The 9,598-nt window shown below is 43.5% G+C and overlaps 1 long non-coding RNA gene across 2 annotated transcripts; it reads right to left on the bottom strand.

Moving 5' to 3' along the window:
* Positions 1-6,401: 6,401 nt before the first annotated feature.
* Positions 6,402-9,326, bottom strand: LOC111784194. Of its 2 annotated transcripts, XR_002813495.1 has the most exons (5): positions 9,141-9,326; positions 8,992-9,061; positions 8,490-8,788; positions 8,328-8,405; positions 6,402-6,831 (listed from the first exon to the last, which is right to left on the bottom strand). It is a non-coding gene; the product is annotated as an uncharacterized LOC111784194 (long non-coding RNA). The 2 variants fall into 2 exon arrangements; XR_002813494.1 differs by lacking the exon at positions 6,402-6,831 and having other exon boundaries at positions 8,163-8,405.
* Positions 9,327-9,598: the final 272 nt, after the last annotated feature.

Genomic DNA, 9,598 nt, shown 5'->3' with positions numbered 1-9,598 from the left:
ATGCTTATACAAGCGATTCCTACAAGTATTTCTTTCTAAAGATCTGTGTGGTGACTTACTTGGATGATGCGTGCCCTTACGTAGCATTTCCACACAATTAGCGTATCAAAAGGTACTGATTGTTCCTCAGTAGGATCCTATTTCATATAAAATAGAGTTATGATTGGATTCGGGAGGAAAATAGGGAAAACAAGAGTCGAACGGGATGAAAACAGGCTTACACGTGCTTCCACGCGCCAGCCACGTGCCGGGACAAACTCCCTCGCAGGTTCCATGCATGAGTGTCACGCGCACACGTTTTTCTGCAGCCGTGGGTTGTTGGTTCGGTTCGGGTGGACTGTGGGTCATCGCAGTTTGTTTCGTCTCGCGGGTACCGTGTTAGCCGAGGAACGTGGGTCGGGTTGCGTGGCAACAGAAGTGTGTCGCTGGAAGGCTGGAGCCACATCTCCCCAGGCGGCGTTCGACGCGTGTCTGGTGATTATTGGCGCACGTGAACCTCTTGCCGGTTGACACGTGGCGCGCTGTCGCCTTTTCTCTCCTCCTAGCAGAAAAATGAGGTTTTCAATTAGTTTTCCGATGCTCTTCTCATTTTTCTATCTCTCAATTCTTAATCCAAACCGTAATGACTTCTTCAACAAAGTTTTAGATCATACTACAACCTACGTGCCAATATTTTTTTATTGATTTTTACTTAATCATATGACGAGTTATGAGCGTCGGAAAGAGGTCCGATAACATCCTTACCGTTCTTGGAAAGATTCTTAGATCTCAACGTTTCGTCCGATTTCCTCACAAAATCAATAGCGGATCTTCCCTAGATGAAGATAGTAAACTTTAACACTCTATTCCCAAACGAAGATCTCAGATCTGGAGAGTAACGTTCGAGATCTTACCTTGTGGATTTCTTTTGGATCTTGACGAAAGATGGAACCTCAACAACACGAGTCTTTCTTCTCTCCAAGAAGAAGCTCCAGAGTGTAAGTCTCGGTAGAGGATGAATTTCGTTGGTGATTCTTTGACGAGGGCTCCGGCGATTTACTTTTCCCTCTCAAGTTTTCTCTCAACTTTCTTTCTCACACTTTTCGCTTTTGCAGGTACTCTGTGGAAAACCCTCAGGACCCCTATAATGGGTTGAGGAACAAAATGCCCCTTTTGCCCTCTGACTTTGACACGTGGAACACATCGTGAACGGCGCGACAAGGTTTGGTGGTAGAGCAATCCTATAAGCCACGACCCCAACTCTTTCTAAAATTTTGAAAGGGCTTATTAACCTTGTGTTTAACTTTCCCTTCTTTCCAAACCTCATCACCCCCTCATAGGGGCTACCTTCAGGAACACATGGTCACCCACCTCGAACTTGAGGTCTCTTCTATGAAAATCTGCATAGCTCTTCTGTCAACTCTGTGCGGTGAGAATTCTTTGATTAATTTTTTGTACCGCTGCATTGGTGACCTGAACCAACTTAGGTCCCAATAGTTGCTGCGTGCCTACTTCTTCCCAAAATATCGGTGTTCGACACCTCCGCCCATACAGTGCCTCAAAAGGGGCCATTTGGATGGTCGCTTGATAACTGTTATTGTAAGCAAATTCTATCAGAGGTAGATGTTCGTCCTAGCACCCAGCGAAATCCATGACACATGCTCGCAACATATCTTCTAAGATTTAGTTTAGTCTTTTAGTCTGTCCGTCCGTCAGAAGATGAATTGTTGTACTAAACCTTAGCCGAGTTCCCAATGCCTTTTGGAGGCTTTTTCAAAACTGAGAGGTGAGCCTAGTGTCCTGATCAGATACTATGGACACCGATACCCCATGCAGGCGTACTATCTCTCTAATAAACAGTTGAGCCCACCAATCCACACGATAAGTGGATTTTACTGGGATGAAGGGAGCCATTTTGGTAAGTCTATCAACAACTACCCAGATTACGTTGAAGCTCTGCTTGGTCTTGGGCAAACCCGAGATAAAATCCATACAAACTGCTTCCCATTTCCACTGAGGGACCTTTAAGGGTTGTAGCAGTGCTGCTAGGCGCAGTCTCGGGACCTTCACTTGGTGACAAGTCAAGCATCGGCTTACGAAATCTGCTATGTCCTTCTTCATCCATGGCCACCAATTACATCCCTTAAGATCCTGATACATATTTGTACTTCCAGGGTGGAACGTGTAAGAAGTATCATGGGCTTCTGTCGTAATATCCTTCAGGATTTTCTTGTCATGGGGAACACACAGACGATTTTTCCACAGCAGGCCCCCGTCTGAAGAGATAGAGTACCATACTAGTCTTTCTGTCTCTGTCTGATTTCACACTTTCCCAAGGTGTTCGTTAGACTTCTGAGCGTCAATAATTTGTTTTCGCAAGGTGGGTTGCATGGTAATCTGTGTTATCTGAGCAGTACCACCTCTCATTACAACATCGATACCAGCCCTCTTCATCTCATCCTGTATTCTTTCCTTCTTGGTGATCATCGCGGAAGTATGAACAACCTTTCTACTCAATGCTTCCGCTACAACATTGGCCTTGCCTGGATGGTACAAGATCTCGATGTCATATTCTGAAGAGATAGAGTACCATACTAGTCTTTCTGTCTCTGTTTGATTTCACACTTTTCCAAGGTGTTCATTAGACTTCTGAGCGTCAATAATTTGTTTTCGCAAGGTGGGTTGCATGGTAATCTATGTTATCTGAGCAGTACCACCTCTCATTACAACATCGATACCAGCCCTCTTCATCTCATCCTGTATTCTTTCCTGCTTGGTGATCATCGCGGAAGTATGAAAAACCTTTCTACTCAATGCGTCCGCCACAACGTTGGCCTTACCTGGATGGTACAAGATCTCGATGTCATAATCCTTTACTAGTTCCAACCATCTCCTCTGTCTCATATTAAGCTCCTTCTGTGTAAATAGGTGCTTGAGGCTCTTGTGATCAGTGAATACTTGGATTTTCTCTCCATACAGATAATGTCGCCATGTTTCAATGCAAACACCACTGCTGCTAACTCGAGGTCATGAGTGGGATAATTTTGTTCATATTCCTTCAGTTGTTTGGAAGCGTAAGCTATCACCTTACCCTTCTGTATGAGCACGCACCCTAAACCTTTTCCTGATGCGTCGCTGTACACCACTAGATTCCCATATCCATCTGGAACTGTGAGGACTGGTGCTGTCACCAACCTCTCCTTGAGTTCCTAGAAGCTCTGTTCGCAAGCTAATATCCACACAAAGGACTTGCCCTTCTTGGTTAACTAAGTTAGCGCCAAAAATATTTTGGAGAAATCTTAGACAAACTTTCTGTAATATCCAGCTAGTCCTAGAAAAATCCGTACTTCAGTGACTGTGGTCGGCCTTGGCCACTTCATCACTGCCTCTATCTTAGCTGGGTCCATTGTGATTCCTCTGCTTGACACCACATGACCCAAAAACGCTACCTCAGATAGCCAAAACTCACACTTTGAAAACTTAGCGTACAGTCGCTGCGTTCTCAGTACGGTCAAAACTTTCCTCAAATGCTCTTCGTGCTCTGCCTCTGACTAAGAGTACACCAGAATGTCATCAATAAAGACTATAACAAAAGTGTCTAAGAATTCCTTAAACACCCTGTTCATTAGTTCCATAAAGACGGATGGTGCATTGGTATGACCAAAGGACATGACAAGAAACTCATAATGTCCATAGCGACTTCTGAAGGCCGTTTTGGGTATATCTTCTTCTCTTATTCTCAATTGATGATACCCTGATCTCAAGTCAATTTTGGAGAATATCGTTTCTCCCTGTAATTGATCAAACAAGTCGTCGATTCTCGGGAGGGGGTACTTATTCTTTATGGTCACCTTGTTCAGTTCTCTATAGTCTATACACAGACGTAGGGATCCATCCTTCTTCTTGACAAACAGAACATGGGCTCCCTAGGGCGATACACTGGGTCTTATGAAACTCTTATCCAATAGCTCCTGTATCTGTTCCTTCAATTCCCTGAGTTCTGCAGGTGCCATTCTATAGGGTGCCTTGGTGATCGGTGCAGTTCCTGGTTCTAGGTCGATCCCGAAGTCAACTTCCCTAATTGGGGGCAAACTTGGCAAATTCTTAGGGAAAACATCAACGAATTTCCTGACAATGTGTACTAACGAGACTGTCTGTTCATTTCTGTTGTCTAGGGTCACAGTGGCTAAAAATGCGCTTGCACCACTTTGGATCATATTTCTAGCCTTTAGTGCAATTATGACGCTTGGGATTCTTTTGGAAGTGGCTCCTTTATATGTAAAACTATCCCCTCGCAGGAATCTGAGAGTAACTGTTCGAGTTTCACAATCTATTAAAGCACGATTCTCGCTTAGCCAATCCATACCCAAAATGACATCAAAGTCTTGCATACTTAATACTATTAAAGCAGCTTCTATGACACGTCCTGACACTGTCACACTACCTCCCTTAACTCTATGAGTAGCCATTAATAGCTCGTGAACAGGGGTGGACACTAATAGAATGGTCTCTAAGGGTTCTTTTTCTAGGTGCGCCAAGTCAACGAATTCCTCAGACACAAACGAATGTGTAGAACCTGAATCAAGACCAAAGACGGGTAGTGTATCTGTAACAACTACGTCAGGCGCGTCGGTTTGTCTGCCTGTGGTTGCATGGGCTACAACTTACCCTTGCTGCTGTTGGGCACCCCGATCCCTTTGATTCTTTATTGCAGGTCGGTTAGTATTATGTTCTCTCTTATGAGGAAAGTTTGCTACAAAGTGTCCTGTTTGGCCACAACTGTAGCATACATCAGTTCCTTGTCGACATTCCCCTAGGTGAGGGCGCTGACACTTAGGACTGTTAGATAAAACCTTTGTTTTTCCTTATTTAGTTTCACACGTTTACATTTAATTCTCCGTTTGACCATTTGACAAACACTTCGAATGGATTAGCGAATTCTTAGATGGCAATTTTCTAGGAAGTGGCACAGATTAAGTTGGCCACTCTCCACCCATTTTTAGTATAGGTTATATTTAAATAGGAAATCTGTTTACAAGATTTCATAACCTGATTTTGAAGAGCAGTCAAACTTTCAGTCCTTCTCTCTGTTATTTTACGCATTATTTTTTCTTNAGAGGTGAACCACCTGGACTGGCGGCGCGCCAACTCGAAGAAGAGGCGGCCGAACAAGACGTGGAGTCTGGAGGACATGCCGCCAGGAACACCGAGCCATAGGGCTCAAAACGGAGTTCAAACGAAACGAAATAAGGCAGATATAACACATGTTTTAGGAGGAGATTGTTAGATAAAACCTTTGTTTTTCCTTATTTAGTTTCACACGTTTACATTTAATTCTTCGTTTGACCATTTGACAAACACTTCGAATGGATTAGCGAATTCTTAGATGGCAATTTTCTAGGAAGTGGCACAGATTAAGTTGGCCACTCTCCACCCATTTTTAGTATAGGTTATATTTAAATAGGAAATCTGTTTACAAGATTTCATAACCTGATTTTGAAGAGCAGTCAAACTTTCAGTCCTTCTCTCTGTTATTTTACGCATTATTTTTTCTTCCAACAACCTCCTGTCGACAATTTCCTCTCACCGAAAAGAAAGGATTTACGTGGCCGATTATCGAAATCCAACAAGGACATGGGTCCTTGTTCTGTGCTAGGGCTCTTCCACGATTGGCAGTGCCACCACAGGGTGCTCTGCTAGTCTTGGGATAGTTCTGGTCTATCTTTTTCCCTAGAACTGCTATGTAGGATTTTTGGGCTGACCCTGACTGTAATTTGTCAATACGAGGCGTATCAATGAGGGTCGCCATTTTGAGGGCTGCTGTATAATCTATGGATGTCTGAGATGCCACGTAACCTCTAATGTTCTCCCTTAGACTGACGATAAAACGTTCAGCTTTAAGCTCTTCAGTGCTGACATATATAGGAGAGAATCTTGCCAATTTATTGAATTCCAAATCATAATCCTCCACAGATTGGTCACCCTGCTTGAGTTCTTGGAATGCTGTCTGCAACTTCATCCTGGCAGTGACTGGATAGTATTTGCGGAGGTAGGCCTCTTTGAACTGACACCAAGAAATAGACTCTCCAAGCGGTGCAATATTTTTTTTAGCATCCTTCCACCAGAAATGAGCCTCTCCCTTCAACATATAAGTTCCACAATGAACCTGATATTCCAGTGGACAGTTCATGTAAAAGAAGACTGTTTCCATAGCCTCGAGCCAGTTTTCTGCTGCGACGGGATCTATTTTACCACCATCAAAGGAAGGCGGGTTATGCCTCTGGAAGTCTTTCAGATAACGAGACTCCACAGTCAAAGTCCCTGAGTCTCTGTTCCGTTGCAATGCTGTATGTTGCACTGCTGCCTGTTACATTGTTGTTTGTTACATTGTTGTCTGTTGCATTGTTGTCTGTTGCATTGTTGCCTGTTGTATTGCCTGTTGCTGTAGCCTAGTTAGTAACTAGTGTCTGCATCATCTGAGTCATTTGTGCCTGATTCTCCATAGAGGTTAACATAAATGCCTGTAGTACATCTGTAGTGAGATTAGTTGTTGGTTGGCTAGGTGGAACCTCTACATTATTGGTGGGCACTGGTGGGACCGCCTTAGGAGAAGGAGCAGTAGAGTCTACGTCAGGTAAGTCTTGAGTCATTGCTCTCCTTTGACTCATTCCTGATCTTGATGCCTGTGGTATAGGACTCTCGAACCATTAGGGCATTTCATCAACCTCCTCTTGAGGTTCAGGTATAGGTTGTTCCACCTCAGGTGACGGGACATCAGTGTTCTGAGCGACTCTTCTTCTCCTTCTAGGTCCAGGCCCTAGATAGGGTCCACATCTCTTTGGTGCCATTTAGCTACCACAATAGAAAAATTACGGTTACAATTCATTCAAAGCTCAACCTCTAGAAAATGTGCAATTATAACACAAGAAACAATCATGATAAATTCTCTACTTAACAACTTATCTCTTGATTTCGCAATTCAAATTCGTGAGACTGTCTGGTCGCGAGCGACACGTGATTGATGGGCGCGTCACAGAGGATACGATTCTCTAACCTAAGTGTTTACAGGACCTATGTCCTGGTGCTCTAATACCAAATTTGTCACGACCCATAAATTTTACCTCAAGTCGTGACTCATTAAGACCATGACGTGTAGTATGTATGCAAGAAATTCAAAGGAAAACATCATTTCAAAAATCAATCATTTATTTTGTAAAAAGAGCATTTTAATACAAAGAGAACGTGGGTGACTAGTTTTAGACAAAGAGAGAAAACATGAAGGACAAGTGTACTAATCGGTAAAACTGGACTGACGCCCCGGGACACGCTTCCTCTGTGACATTCCACATCTTTCAACGTGCCCTCTCTTGACCCAACGCCTCACGTACCTAACAAAGAAAGATATAGCAAGAATGAGTATAAAATTATATTGAGTAAGCCACCTACTTGTAGGCTCTTATCACATCCTAATTTTGACAAACTGCCACTGTCTTTTTCTTTGACTCTAGAACATCTAGTTCAGGTCTTAGCTCCTTAAGGCTTCTTTGGTACTTCGTCCTTTCATTTATACCTTAAGAGTTCCCTTACGCCAACCTGTGTTTGACTAGTACTCTACGAGTAGCTACCTCGGCATGGCTATGAGACTACCTGGTGTCATATCTAGGAAGTGAGCTGCAACCCCCTAGTCCTATGATAATCCCCCATTGTTCGGGGAGGGCTACCTCCCCCATTCCCATCTAGCTAAATGGTTCGTTTCAACGTGGGTCTCCCATTTCCCATGCTAAAACGGCTTTAGAGCAGACAAGTCCTGATCAGGAACCCCCTGGTCTCCCACGAAGCATTAACACCAATCGCACACAGTTAACCTAAGGGTACTCTAGAGGTAGTTTGTTTACCATGGTAGTTTCTTATACTCCTAGGGGAAAGGTTACCTAGTGTCTTGTTACTCTAACCACAAATCTTAGACTTAATCATAAATGTGGGTCATGAAAATTAAGTGAGTGTGCACAAAACTATCATTCAACATCATCATACATATTTCATGCAAAGTAAACATACATGCTCAACGGGGCAATAACATCCATCAACTCCCGGAGCGCAGAGTTCACATGTTCCCATCCTCCTTTCAGCATGAAATAAACATATACATATAAAGCGGAAGTTAAAACATAATTGCAACACTCAGACGATTCTCATAATACTTCTCATAAAACATCCATAATCTTAACAAACAAATTACCTACAATCAAACATGGAAAGCTACTACCTAAGGTAATTAAACTAGCATGCATGCTTATCCAAGCGACTCCTACAAGTATTTCTTCCTAAAGATCCGTGTGGTGACTTACTTGGATGATGTGTGCCCTTATGTAGCGTTTCCACACAATTAGCATATCAAAAGGTACTGATTGTTCCTCAATAGGATCCTATTTCATATAAAATAGAGTTAGGATTGGATTCGGGAGGAAAATAGGGAAAAAAGGAGTTGAACGGGACGAAAATGGGCTTACACGCGCTGGGACAAACTCACTCGCAGGTTCCACGCATGAGTGTTACACGCACACGTTTTTCTGCAGCCGTGGGTTGTTGGTTCGGTTCGGGTGGACTGTGGGTCGTCGCAGTTTGTTTCGTCTCGCGGGTACCGTGTTAGCCGAGGAACGCGGGTCGGGTTGCGTGGCAACAGACGCGTGTCGCTGGAAGGCTGGAGCCGCAGCTCCCCAGGCGGCGTTCGACGCGTGTCCGGTGATTATTGGCGCATGCGGACCTCTTGCCGGTTGACACGTGGCGCGCTGTCGCCTTCTCTCTCATCCTAGCCGAAAAATGAGGTTTTCGATTAGTTTTATGACGTTCTTCTCATTTTTCTATCTCTCGATTCTTGATCCAAACCATAATGACTTCTTCAACAAAGTTTTAGATCATACTACAACCTACGTGCCAATATTTTTTTCTTGATTTTTACTTAATCATACAACGAGTTATGAGCATCGGAAAGAAGTCTAATAACATCCTTACCGTTCTTGGAAAGATTCTCCGATCTCAACATTTCGTCCGATTTCCTCACAAAATCAGTGGCTGAACTTCCCTAGAAGAAGATAGTAAACTTTAACACTCTATTCCCAAACAAAGATCTCAGATCTAGAGAGTAACGTTCGAGATCTTACCTTGCGGATTTCTCTCGGATCTTGACGGAAGATGGAACCTCAACAACACGAGTCTTTCTTCTCTCTCGAAGAAGCTCCAGAGTGTAAGTCTCGGTAGAGGATGAATTTCGTTGGTGATTCTCCGACGAGGACTCTGTCGATTTACTTTTTCCTCTCAAGTTTTCTCTCAACTTTTTCTCTCACACTTTTCTCTTTTGCTGCAGGTAATTTGTGGAGAATCCTCAAAACCCCTATAATGGGCTGGGAGCAAAATGCCCCTTTTGCCCCTCTGACTTTGATCATTTTTTTTTAATTTTTTTTTAGCATTACACCCAATGATTTTTCTTGTATTCATTGCATCTAGGTCTCTCAACTTCTCTAGTCTCATATCGGCCTAGTTGTTGACCACGCCTAGGATCCCTGGATATCTATCAGGTCGTCGTTGTGATCGCGTAGAAGGTTGGTCGTAAGGGCCAATC

This window comes from Cucurbita pepo, unplaced genomic scaffold (genome assembly GCF_002806865.2).
Source record: "Cucurbita pepo subsp. pepo cultivar mu-cu-16 unplaced genomic scaffold, ASM280686v2 Cp4.1_scaffold000170, whole genome shotgun sequence".
Lineage (NCBI taxonomy): Eukaryota > Viridiplantae > Streptophyta > Magnoliopsida > Cucurbitales > Cucurbitaceae > Cucurbita > Cucurbita pepo.
This window is presented reverse-complemented; position numbering and strand designations above follow the sequence as displayed.